Below are 13731 nucleotides of genomic sequence, written 5' to 3' on the forward strand. Positions count from 1 at the left end.
ATCACAGCCATTATAAATTTTCTGAAAATCTTACTGAGTGCCTACAAAGGGGCTGTGAGCTCATATGGTTTTCTTGCTAAAAGAGGCATTTTGCATTATGTTGAGAGCTCTCCACTCTGCCATTTATCCTGAAGGTGTTTCCATATTGTCTTTCATATTCATTATTTTTCCTTTGAATTGCATGAGTTCCAAGAACATGGAGAAGTTGCTGAAGAAAAACGCTTGCCCCTCCCTGGCTGAGTGATCACCTCTCTACTCCGCAGCTGCCGCAGAGGGTGGCGGTGGATACAGGGAAAGAGCAGCACATTTCCTGTCGTCAGCCCCCGGCGCACGCCTGTCTGTTCCTCCCTAACAACTTTTTGGTGAGAAAACTTGTATGATGTGCTGTCTGTTGATCAGTCAGTTTGGCCTCAGCAGCTTTTCCTGCCTGAGGTCTATCGGGCAGGAAGTCATTCCCATCTCTGCAGCGTGCATCAGTTATGATAAGGATAAGAGCTGCCCCTCTCAGGCAAGCAGGGTCTGTGGTCTGTTGCATAGTGTGGCACCCAAGGTGCTGCACCCAGAACCCAGCACTGGACTCTACTGTTGGAATGTTGAACATTCAGCAGTGGTAGGAGAGAGCCCATCCTTTCAGAGCCACACACAGACTTCATCCCTTCACAGTGGCCAGAAGAGCCACTGTGTTCCCTGGTCCGCTGGGCAAGGGCTGGGAGCAGCTGCAGGAGAAGCAGGTGGCCATCCAGGACAGAGATCACTGTTTCCAGCTCAGGCACTGATGACCCTTCACGAGTTGGTATATATTCCTGAGTATCTCCCTACAAATAAAATGGAAAACCAAATGTACAGCTCAACTTGCCACCTGGAGGGCTGCCCTGCACCCATGTCCTTTAGGGACAATGCTGAGAGGGGCTGCAGTGCAACCAAGGTCCACATCAGTCTAGGAGCAACGTACTGTATGAATTCTGTGAATGTCACTCAAGTCCCTTTATGCTCTGCCAGCGGATGCTGGAAGCCTCCCATGAGGCCAGGTAGAAGCTGAGGATGAGGCGCATCAGGGCCAAAGAAGCAGGTGGCATGGGCATCTGGTCTACCTGATGATGTAACCAACTCTTTCCTTCCTGCCTGGTTCCCAGATGTGTCATGATCATCATCAAATGATGATGCATTACTGCCGCCACCAGGAGCCCTAGGAAATGATGAGCCTGTAATACTGAGATCACAATTAATTCACATACGTGTGGCCAGTTACGGATGAGAACCTGGTAGCAGTCAGTGGGCAGTGCTTTGTATACGGAAAGTGTTCTCTGCCACTGAGGATAGTCCAGGCTCTGGGTATGTGCCTCTTCCTGGAACAGGGCTCATGCTTTTCTCATCATGGGGTGCTAAGAACTGAGGTAGTGGAGGTCATTCCCTCCAAATGACCAGTCCACAAATCTGCCTTGTAAAGTAACGCACCGCAGCAGTGTTCTTAATTCCCTCTGCTCCCTAGAAAACGGAGAATCAGGCAAAATTTGTGTGCTGTAATTTTCATTAGGAAGTGCAATTCCAGCATACTAAGACTAAGGAAAGAAAAGGAAGTGGGGCAAGGAGGAAAAATAAAAAACATCAAGGTGCTAACTGACAGAAGTAGAAGCACTCAGTAGTAACGGCTGGCGGCTCAGCCTCGCAGGCTGTCTTCAGACAGGTCTTGCTGGCCTCCCCAGCTCAGAACAGACCCGCGGAGGGAGAAGCGGAGGGGATTTTTCTGCTACTCCCTTTTTGTTGCTCCTTGGTCAAAGGAGACCACACAGGGTCTTAAGTCCCAGACTCTATTACACGGCTGCTCTCATTAACTGTAGGATGCTCAAATCCACCTACCACGCTGTGCTGAAGAAAGGGAAGGACGAGGGAGCTAAATGACCATGGCTGCAGCTGAGTTGGACTGGGTGGACCCCACTGTGAGTACCACTGCAGCCAAAGGCTGTTGGGTATCCCCAGGAGGCTGAAACAGCCAGCAGTGTAGACGTATGAGGCCACAGTGATGGCACCTCCATTAACCAAATGCCCAAGGTGCATGCCGCAGTTGGGAACAAGCTGTGAAAAGGATTAGGATTGGGATGCAGTAAAAATCCTAACAATTTGATGAACATTATAAACCATTTTGAACTAATGTTCACTAGATACAGTTACTTCCACTAAGCAAATAAATTCCTTTCAACGTTCTACCATATCTATTTCCATCTGGAATCCCATGAACAGAAAATAATGGCAGAAGGATTAAAAAAAAAAAAGAACAAAGAGGAGAGGGATAAGCAGTGAGTTTGCCATTGTGTTTCTACCATGTACAGTTATGGAGAGAACAGGACATTTCACATACCTTGCCTCGTTTTATTCTCACACTAACTTCTGTTAGCATCACTGCTGGGATTAATGAACGAAGAAGTTCGTGTTGATGAGACGAAGCCATACTCCCAAGGGGAGTTCCACAGCTGCAGCAGAAACCGTGCTCCTGGCCGCAGAGTCGTCTGCCCTTGGATTGAGCCAACCAATTCTCTGAAATGTCAACACCCCGTCAGTCCAACCCACCATCGTTCCCCTAAGTAGTTTATTGTATACTATATCTAAGCATGGTACCATACTAAGTGATGTCTTTTTAAATCATTTCAAAATGGTATAAACTTGTCTAGTTTTAAAACGAAAAAGCACAGCCCTGTCATGGGCCAGAACTGGAGGAGACGTAGATAAAGCTACCTGCAGGTTTCGAGGAAGAGCTTTCTCTGGGGTGACGCAGCAGCTGTGAAACGCCATCTCGACCCCCTCTTCGAGTGGTAATTGCTTTCTTTCTAATAACACCCTAGAACTGCTTTGCTATTTCCACCTAGAAATTGGATACCTGATTGCTAAACTGCCCTTAACTCATGGCAACACCTAATCCCGAATTAATCCTCACTTTCGCTAATCCCTCCAAAGAGCAACCAATTCAGAATGGATCCCTGGCTCCCCTAGGCCTGCATCTCATTTCCAGCTTATAACAGGTTCTTCCCCTCGCAGTTGAGGCTCATGCACTGTTCCCCCCGAGCTCCCCTTAGCTGCACCGGATCAAAAAATCGAACTACAGATTTTTCCTAGAGTTCACTGGGAAGTGATTGTGTATGTTTTAGGCTTAAAACAGATGTTCACAGAGCCTAAAACAGGCCCAGGACTAACACACATGGTCAAAAAATGTTTGTTCAATTATATTAGCTCAATAGAAATTATCATATCATTTTAAACCAAGCGTATGACTTGATTTAAGCTGACCTGTGGAGGCAGTTCTTCTGCATAGACAGCGAACCCCTTTGTTAAAAGAGTGCAATGGCTGCTGGACTTAAAATGCTACCACCTGGCTGCTCACCTGGCTGCTGACTTCCAAGAAAAAGGGACTACAAAAGAAATGTGGTTACCAACAGTAATTCTTTCATACTTATTATCTTCTTTCTAACTCTATCATATGTACCTAAATAACTATATTGCATGGAGTTAAATACGATTTGCATTAAAACTATACAGCACTTCGCAAATTCTTTGAATCCTACATGCAGAGGAAAATCTGATCATTTCACAATAGCCAGGGATTCAAGAGAACGCATGGCCCAAATGCCCTCGTTATACAGGTAACATCACAGAGACTCAGAACGGCTAAGCTGACAGGACAACCAGAGCCAGGGCTACATACTATGTGTCTGACTGCCAGTCAAGGGCTCTTTTTATTAATATATCCTAATATCTGACATTTAAAGATATAAAATGGTCATAAAGATTGTTTCAGAATTTCATAAAAGGTAAAATCATATTATCTTGTTGATTATAGATTTTGAATTTAAAATCTATGAGCATGTAGTTACTAATCATGATTTATCAAGAGCAGCATGCTTGATCGAGTTCTACACTGACAATGTATAGCTTCTGTTAAATAATTATCAGGAAGCATAATAAAATATATGAATGATAGTATTTTTTACTCTTGTTAATTGGAACTTTTTCTTGCAGTCAACCTATATATTGCATTGCTTATAATTTTTTAGTGCAAGATTTTTATAACGTATCTATTCTAAGAATATAATGAAATCACACAACCGTAAAAACTAGTATGAAATAACAATAAAAGGTCATTTTAATTTTTGTTATTATTAGATTGCAAAACATATGTCTGCTTTCAGTGTAATCACTATGCAAAAAAAGGCTAGTTCATCTATTCAACTGCTATCTTGTTGAACCCAGTTATGACTTAGTGTGGAGCTTTGTCATTTTTCAAGATATAAATTAATTTTTGAGCACAGATTAAATATTTTTTAAAATGAAAACTTGAAACAGATTGTGAAAGCTTATCACATAAAAGAATCTCAGTAGTACATCTCTGGCTATTCACAAAATATATTAATTTATATTTTATCTTCTGAGGATATTTCTAAGGCTGAAGAGTGAAAACTGGTGCGTGAATTTCTCTATAACTTCCAAAAGGCAGTTGCATTTGTTTAAATTCACCCTATTTGACACTTCATTTTGCCAAGCACCTCTGTGAATGTGCTTCCCTCTAGATGTGTGCGTGAAGTCATTTCTTCATCTTCTATTTTAAACTGCCCACCTAGCAGTGCAAAACTGACAACCTTTGAGAGGAGGCTTCCTGGTCTCCGTGTGGCAAACCCATCCCACCTCCCCAGACTGACTTCCTTACGGTTCTCTTTAGCGCTACACACACTGCACACACGCACATAAGCACATACACACATACACACATGTGCACATGAAAACAAATAGGAGTGAGCTGACAAAAGTGCTCACACAGGTGCAAACACACACATGCAGAAACACGTGTGGACACATACATGGCTGCAAGCACGTGTGTGTGCGCACAGGCATGAACACATGCACACACCTGCATGTACATGCACTCACACAGAGCCTGTCTTCGCACGCATCGACACACAGCCCCTGGGCACCTGCCCGTCACTCTCCAGCTTCCTCCGCATCTGCACTGACCACGCAACCATCGTCCCCTTATGTTTAGCGCAGAAGTTGACTCCTCCATTAAATGTGTTCCAACCCCTCAAATACGAAGAAAAAGTGGCTCTCCGTTCTGGGTTCTAAGTCATTTTTTTAGATTCCTGTTATGTTTATGGGATAGATCTCAGCTCTTCCAGGGGAGGAATGACCATGCTGGAACAGCATCAAGTGCAAGTCTATATCAAATATTAATTGTAAAAAGTGTTACATGATAAGTAGTTCCTCATATCTCCATTTTTAGGTAAAGAAATTGGAACTTTGGAATATGTAAAAAACTTTTTTGTGCATTGATTGACAGGATACATAGCCAAAAGCTCCGAAGTTCACCCCAGTGATTACAAAATACAGTTTGTATTTATATCTAAATAGTAGCCCCTTCAGAATATGTTACCAGTTATTTCTGAAAGTTATTGGAGTTCTTACATTTGCCCATCGCAAAGTGCCACTGGTCAGTGCCCTCTGACCCTGAATTTTTGGAAACAAATGTCACCTCTGTCACAATTGTTTAAAAATAGGCAAACAGTCATTCACGTGCAGAGTGTTCCCTGAATTGTCCCAAGGCTGGCACCCTCCAGTGACAGGGCAGGGTTCATTCAGAGGAAGGACAGCAGGGGTCTCGTCAACTGCAGAGCACACTGTGGTGGTCATTGCAAACTCCTATCGTCCACTATCAAGCTCAGGCAGAAGGATCCCAAAGCTGGCACTCTCCAGTGACAGGGCAGAGTTCATTCAGAAGGAGGAGAGCAGGGGTCTTGTCAACTGCAGAGCACACGGTGGTGGTCATTGCAAACTCCTGTCATCCACACTCAAGCTCAGTAGGTGCACAGAGGCTGACAGGCAAACACAAGAGCCACACGGATTCTTCCATCCCCCCAGCAGCCCTCCCCCAGCTTAGGGCCTGAGAAGACTCAGGGAGGAGAACAGGGGCCTCATCAACTGCAGAGCACACCGTGGTTGTCTTCACAAACTCCTGTCATCCATGCTCAAGCTCAGTGGATGCACAGAGGCTGACGGGGAAACCCAAGATTCTTCCATCCACCCCATCCCACTTTCCTCCAGCTTAGGGCCTGAGCAGACTCACCTGCTCCATTCTTCATGGTGAGGCAATTATGTTGGCCAGAGTTCTCCAGAGAAACAGAGCACCCTGTTACACACACACACACACACGCACACACACACGTGTGTGTGTGTAAGAACCGGTTCACATGACCATGGGAGCTGGCGGGTCCAAAACCTGCAGAGCCAATATCCCAGCAAAAAGGCCACCAGGCAGAAAATGGTCTGGCTCGGGGCAGGCCAGCCTTGTTCCATGCAAACCTTCACCATCCAATGAGGCTCACTCGTGTTTGGAAGACGGACCTGCTGTCCTCAACTTATTGATCCAAATGTTAATCTCATCTCAAAACACCCGCACAGAAACACCCAGAAGGACATCTGACCAACTATTTGGGCACCCTGCGGCCCAGTCATGCTGCGTAGAAAACGAACCTTCACACACATGCTGAGGGCCAGCCTGGTGGGGGTGCGCGTGCGGGCAGCATTGCAGCAGATGGACTTCCAGCCTAAAATGCCCTTTTACAAAAGAAAACAATCACCACAAATGAAGAGATAAAACAAGCTCAAATGAGAAAAATATCACACTACAAATCCAAACCTCAGACATTTCATTACATTCTGATCCAACATAACATTGTGCTGCTAAGGTTTTAAGTGTTAGGGTCTCACTGTTTAAAAAGCACTTCTTCTAAAATGGCCATACTGCCCAAAGTAATTTATAAATTCCATGGTTTCCCTATCAAGCTACCACTGACTTTCTTCACAGAATTGGAAAAAAATTACTTTAAAGTTTATATGGAACCAAAAAAGGGCCCGCATAGCCAAGACAACTCTATGCAAAAAAAAAAAAAAAATGCTGGAGGCATCACACTACCTGACTTCAAACTATACTACAAGGCTACAGTAACAAAAACAGTATGTTACTGGTACCAAAACAAATATATAGACTAATGGAACAGAACAGAGGCCTCAGAAATAACACTACACATCTACAACCATCTAATCTTTGACAAACCTGACACAAACAAGCAATGGGGAAAAGATTCCCTATTTAATAAACTGTGTTGGGAAAACTGTCTAGCCATATGCAGAAAACTGAAATTGGACCCCTTCCCTATACCTTATACAAAAATCAACTCAAGATGGAGTAAAGACTTAAACATAAGACCTAAAACCACAAAAATCCTAGAAGAAAACCTGGGCAATACCATTCAGGACATAGGTATAGGCAAAGACTTTATGTCTAAAACACCAAAAGCAATGGCAACAAAAGCCAAAATTGACAAATGGGGCCTAATTAAACTAAAGAGCTTCTGCACAGCAAAGGAAACTATCATCAGAGTGAACAGTCAACCTACAGAATGGGAGAAAATTTTTGCAATCTACCCATCTGACAAAGGGCTAATATCCAGAATCTACAAAGAACTTAAACAAATTCACAAGAAAAAAACAAGCAACACCATCAAAAAGTTGGCAAACGATATGAACAGACACTTCTCAAAAGAAGACATTTATGCAGCCAACAAACATATGAAAAAATGCTCATCACCCCTGGTTATTACAGAAATGCAAACCAAAACCACAATGAGATACCATCTCATGCCAGTTAGAATGGTGATCATTAAAAAGTCAAGAAACAACAGGGGCTAGAGAGGATGCAAAAAAATAGGAAAACTTTTACACTGTTGGTGGGAGTGTAAATTAGTTCAACCATTGTGGAAGACAGTGTGGCAATTTCTCAAGGATCTAGAACTAGAAATACCATTTGACCCAGCAATCCCATTACTAGGTATATACCCAAGGGATTATAAATTATTCTACTATAAAGGCATATGCACACGTATGTTTATTGCAGCACTATTCACAATAGCAAAGACTTGGAACCAACCCAAATGTCCATCAATGACAGACTGGATAAAGAAAACGTGTCACATATATACTGTGGAATACTATGCAGCCATGAAAAAGGATTAGTTCATGACCTTTGCAGAGACATGGATGAAGCTGGAAACCTTCATTCTCAGCAAACTATCATAAGAACCAAAAACCAAACACTGCATATTCTCACTCATAAGTGGGAGTTGAACAATGAGAACACATGGACAGAGGGAGGGGAACATCACACACCAGGGCCTGTTGTGGGGTAGGGGGCTAGGGAAGGGATAGCATTAGGAGAAATACCTAATGTAGGTGACAGGTTGACAGGTGCAGCAAACCACCATGGCACATATATACCTATGTAACATAACTGCATGTTCTGCACATGTGCCCCAGAACTTAGAGTACAATAATAAAAAAAAGCACTTCTTCTTTGAACTGCTCATATAGGTCTTCTCGGCCTCTGCTCCCAACCTTAGATTCCCTTCAAAGTAAAACTTCTCTGAATCTTAATTTCTGACTTGCTTTATGTTTATTTTTTGCCTTTCCGGACATTGCAATTACCTGGGAAGTCAAGGACCTCCAGGTGCATGATGACACACACTTGTACCCTGACATCCAGGGCAACTCGCTCTGAGAGCACAGCACCTCCTTAGCCCACGTGCCTTCCACAGCCAGCGTGGCCTGCTGGGATTCTTCAGACAGGAGCACAGGTGCCTTCTGGAGAAGGCGCAAAATGAGCAGGTGCTGACATGATCTCACAGGTTTACAAAGTTCTGGTTAAATAAATAGATCTTCGTGACATAATGTTCCCTTCCTAAATATCTCTTTGGTGGATGCAATTTATAAACTGGTTTTGTCGGTGAATCATTCTACACATTCAAAAATGGAACTGATGCTAACTTTTCCTTTTCGTAGCATGAAGAAAAATACCTACAGCGAGTCTTTGAATAAATTGTTAGATACAGGGAACCACTATCAAAGAGTTATTTTACATGTAGCCATTTACATCCCTTAATTAAACAGCCAACATCTAAAGAACAAACTGAAATACTGGGTAAATATGGCGATATCATCCACTCTGAATAAGTACACTTAAAATAGGCCCAATTGACCACAATCTTAGTATAATTCTGCTAGGTGACTAAGCAAAGAAAGGCAAATTACATTGTCTTCTCCCTCCTCTCCCTCTTATCTCTCTCTCTCTCTCTCTCTCTCTCCTTCTCTCTCTCTCTCACCCTTCCAGCCACGTCTCTCAGAAACAACCTCAATTAACCCAGAAAATTGTTAGCTTCAAGAATTATAAAGAGTCAATAATCTTAACACAAAAGGACTCACAAATAAAAAATAAAATATGAACACAAAATAGAAATAAATACAAATATCTAAAGTAGAAAAAAGCTCAATAAATACATTAAAATGTGAACAACATCAAGAATAAGCAATAAAATGCAAAAATATACCAGATACCAGAATTTACGTACCGAAAGGCATAAGCTGTGTCTAAATAATAACACTAAATCTTTGCAAAAGAATAGTGAAAAGAGAGTTATCATGCATTGCCTATGGGAATACAGGTGTTAGAATACCATAAATTCCCTTGCAATTGCCTATCAATGTTTCTTTAAAATTCAGGTCCTTTTACTCAATATTTCTGTGCTAAGAATCAATTCCGCCTTTACCTCCATAATCTGAAAGATTCAGATGAAAGACATGTGTGTGAGTATGTTCGTGATGCCATCATTTACGAGGATGTAAATTAGAAACTGCCTGCACGGCCATGTGTGGAGGTTTTCGCCTGTAACGCCAGCTACTCGGGAGGTTCAGGAACAATATCATGCCACTGCACTCCAGCCTGGGCAACAGAACGAGACTCTGTCTTAAAAAAAGAAAGAAAAGAAAATATAAACCAGGTGAGGTGGCTCATGCCTGTAATCCCAGCACTTTGGGAGGCCAAGGCAGGCGAATCACCGGAGGTCAGAAGTTTGAGACTAGCCTGACAACATGGTGAAACCCCATCTCTACTAAAAATACAAAAATTAACTGGGCCTGGTTGCACATGCCTCTAACTCCAGCTATTCAGGAGACTGAGGCAGGAGAATCGCTTGAACCAGGGAGGCGGAGGTTGCAGTGAACTGAGATTGCACCACTGCATTCTAGCCTGGGCGACAGAGCAAAACTCCGTCTCAAAAAAGAAAAAAACTGCCTGCATATGCAGCAGCAGGAGGGCACTGACCACAGTGGGAGGCATCCTTAGAACAGACACTCTGGGATAGGCTTCTCACATTTGTCTCAGATGCCCTGATGTTCATCATGAATTTTCTTTTTTCTGGGAAGCAGATAAAATCGACTGTGACAGTTGTCTATACATTTTGTTTCACCGAGATCTCTGCATCATTTCACCAACATACAGATTAGACTGTGGAAACACCAATGCTCCCTCCTGGCTTAAAGTCAATCTGTCTGAAGACCATGTATGCTTTATATTTACCTTGTTGGTTAAGAGCTTTAAAATCTCTCACTAAAGTTTCGATATGATGGTGAAGATAAAGAGGTAGCATGATAGACTAGAAAAAACCAATCAGAATCTTATAAGGGTCTTCTACAAACTCCCTGAACCAATGAGAAAAGAATTAGTATATTTTGTTATTTTTTCTTATTATAAAGCAAAAACAATATTTATGAATTATTATCTTTAATGTTGAAATAAATTTTTTAAATGAAATGTCTTCCTTTAGTTTTCATTAAAAATAAGCACACAGCACCACAGCTGCTGGCTTGCACATTGGTGATGAATTAATTAATAAACCTATATAACATTGAGGAAAATAAGCTCTTCCTCTGAAATACTAATATTAATGTTGAAAACAAGTTTTCCCCTGCTAGGTAGCTTAAATATCATTCCTTATCCCATTTGAAATATTTAGGAGAATCTCAAAGTGTTTGTGAATGGGCACGTGCTACAAAATTTCATTTCTTAATTTCTCTTCTCTATTTGGGGATAATTTTAAACTCCTCATTTCCCCAGCCTTCCACTGCTCAATCTCATCCCAGTGCCTTAAGGCAGCTGCATCTACACATGGCATCAGCAGGATATGTGCTGATGAGAAGGAGCCGGTGTTGCCGGGACAGTTTAAATCCAGAGGGACCATCTCCATCAGGGGGACCGTCCTGGTCCTGGAACTGTGATGTCCAAGGAACACCTGCCCACCTGGCTGTTCCGAGCCTCCTCTGGAGTCAATGTCTTCCGGGTGCATTAACATGGAATTCCAAGGTCGTCGTACTTTGTGGTCAGTCCCATAGGTCCACCCGGAGGCTTTTTCTGGATATGTCCTTGTACCGGATCATGCAGTTTGTTCTAGCAGGAGTCTGCTGGCCAATCACTGGCAGTTTGTGTGTCCTCAGGCCGCAGGGCAGTGCTCCTAGACAAGCAAGCGTGCTGCATGGGGCTGGGGTTTGTGCCTGTGGTCCAGGTCCACTCTGCCCTGCTCTGTGCCCCTGTTCTTCTCGATGTCCAGACACTCGTGCCTCTGCCCACTGTGCTCTTAGGTTTTTATGGGCACGGGAAGGGGGGGCATGGCAGGCCAGTGTGGGCTTGGAAAATGAAACATTCAGGTGCAAAAACAGGAGTGCCTGTTCTCACTTAGGTCCATGGGCACAGGCTGGAGGATGGAGCCCTTACCAGGGACCTTGCCCTTCTCTAGGCAGCACTTCCCTGCCCCCCTCACATATCAGTGTCTCCCTAAAGTGTATAAAACCAAACTGTGCCCAGACCACTTTGGGCAAATGTTCTCAGTGTCTCCTGAGGGTTGCATCATGGGCCACGGTCACTCTTATTTGGCTCAGAATAAATCTTTTCATATGTTTTAAAGAGTCTGACTCTTCTCATCCACACTAATACGCACTTTTTGCCAGTTTATATTAAAGATGTTTTGTGATTTGAAGCTAATATATGTATTGGCTATCTTCCTTTCCCTCTATTATAATTCTTGCTTACATAAAAGTGAAGAAAACAGTGAGACAAATCTCACAGGTCTATGACCCAGCATGAACGAGGAGAAGCCGTTCTGCCACCGCCGTGCAATGGAGTAACTGTCAGCCACATCAGAGAGCTGTGGGGGTGGCTGGGCGCAGTGCCTCACACCTGTAATCCCAGCACTTTGGGATTCGAAGTGATTCAAAGCCAAGGCTAGCGAATCACTTGAGGTCAGGAGTTTGAGACCAGTCCGACCACCCTGGCGAAATCCCCATCTTTGCTAAAAGTCCAAAAATTAGGCAGGCGTGGTGACGCGCACCTGTAGTCCAGCTACTCGGCAGGCTGAGGCAAGAGAATCACTGGAACCCAGGAGTCAGAGGCGGTAGTAAGTCTAGATTGCACCACTGCACTCCAGCCTGGGCGACAGAGCGAGACTCAGTCTCAGAAAAATAAATACAAAATTAAAAAGCTGTGGGCCAGTTTCCCTCTGGTTATTCTTCTGTCCCCTGTGTGTTCAGTCAAAGAGGCAACTGTGGACACTGGACCTTGACCTTGACCACACCTTGAATCCCCTGGTAAACTTTGGCATGAGGAAAAGCATCAGACCGGGGTGCAGAAGAGGATTCCTTCTACTGGCCCGTGGTCCCCAGGAAGCCCATGCCTTCCTCATTATTTAATTGTCTCCCTGCCTGGGGAGAGCCAGTACACGGCGAGAGCCGCAGGTGCCGCACGCCGATGGCACTGAAACGGAGCTTGCTCTTCTCTCTGACACGCAGCTCCCAGTAATACCACAATAGATCTGGCCTGATTAACTACTTACGAGATGTTGGAAAAATCACCCACCACATTTTTTTGTGTGTGCAAGATTGCTGTATTTGAACACTCTCATCTTCCCACTACCATGGAAACCATAAAGATTCAACTGTGAATTACAGTTTGAGATTTTTTTCCTTGGTTGGTTGTGTGTAATTAACTTTTGTCATATCATGTATTTTGATACTCCAGAGAGGACTGCTCTAATACTAACAAGCCCAACTGTATTCTATTTTAAAAGGTGGAAACCCCGCAGTGGTGTCCAGGAGACGTGGATTCTTGCTCTAACTTGACTACAGCTGCATGGGTCAGAAAAGGGGGACTTTTCTTGGCCTAGCCATCCTCAGTCTCAGTGGTGGCTGCGGAGAAGTGGTTCAAGAATTATCGGAAGTCTGGCTGGGTGCAGTGGCTCACACCTGTAATCCCAGCACTTCAGGAGGCCAAGGCAGGTAGATCACTTGAGGTCAGGAGCTTGAGACCAGCCTGGCAGACAATAGTGAAGCTCCATCTCCGCTAAAAATACAAAAATTAGCCAGGCCTGGTGGCACTTGCCTGTAATCCCAGCTACATGGGAGGCTGAGGCAGGAGAATGACTTGAACCTTGGAGATGGAGGTTGCAGTGAGCCAGAATTGTGCCATTGCATTCCAGCCTGGGCAACAAAGTGAGACTTCATCTCAAAAAAAAAAAAAAAAAAAAAAAACATTATCTGAAGTTCTTTCCAACACAAAAATCCTATGAATCAATAATTGTTGTAATTGTCTTCCCTTTCAGATTAAAAACACAAGCAATAGTAATGTCTGAGCACTTTGAAGTCAATGATTCCATCTCAAAAGCCTAAACACTCTTCTCAGTCAGGTTGATAGACATTCTAGGGAACACTAAAGAAGCTTTAAAATTTGGACCAATAGACAAGTGGAAGTCAACAGCATTCAACCTATTACTAAGCAAGATACTAGCAATAATAATAATGATAATTATAAAAATT

General features: G+C 43.4%; 1 long non-coding RNA gene across 1 annotated transcript in view; it reads left to right on the top strand.

The window, feature by feature from the left end:
* The window catches only part of LOC103887232, a 34139-nt gene extending 20913 nt beyond the window's left edge, over positions 1-13226 (top strand). The window contains exons 3-4 of the long non-coding RNA XR_004177129.1: positions 187-362; positions 12987-13226. This is a non-coding gene — a long non-coding RNA (uncharacterized LOC103887232). The remainder of the gene's footprint in view (positions 1-186; positions 363-12986) is intronic.
* The last annotated feature ends 505 nt before the right edge of the window (positions 13227-13731 follow it).

This window comes from Papio anubis, chromosome 11 (assembly GCF_008728515.1).
Source record: "Papio anubis isolate 15944 chromosome 11, Panubis1.0, whole genome shotgun sequence".
Taxonomy (NCBI): domain Eukaryota; kingdom Metazoa; phylum Chordata; class Mammalia; order Primates; family Cercopithecidae; genus Papio; species Papio anubis.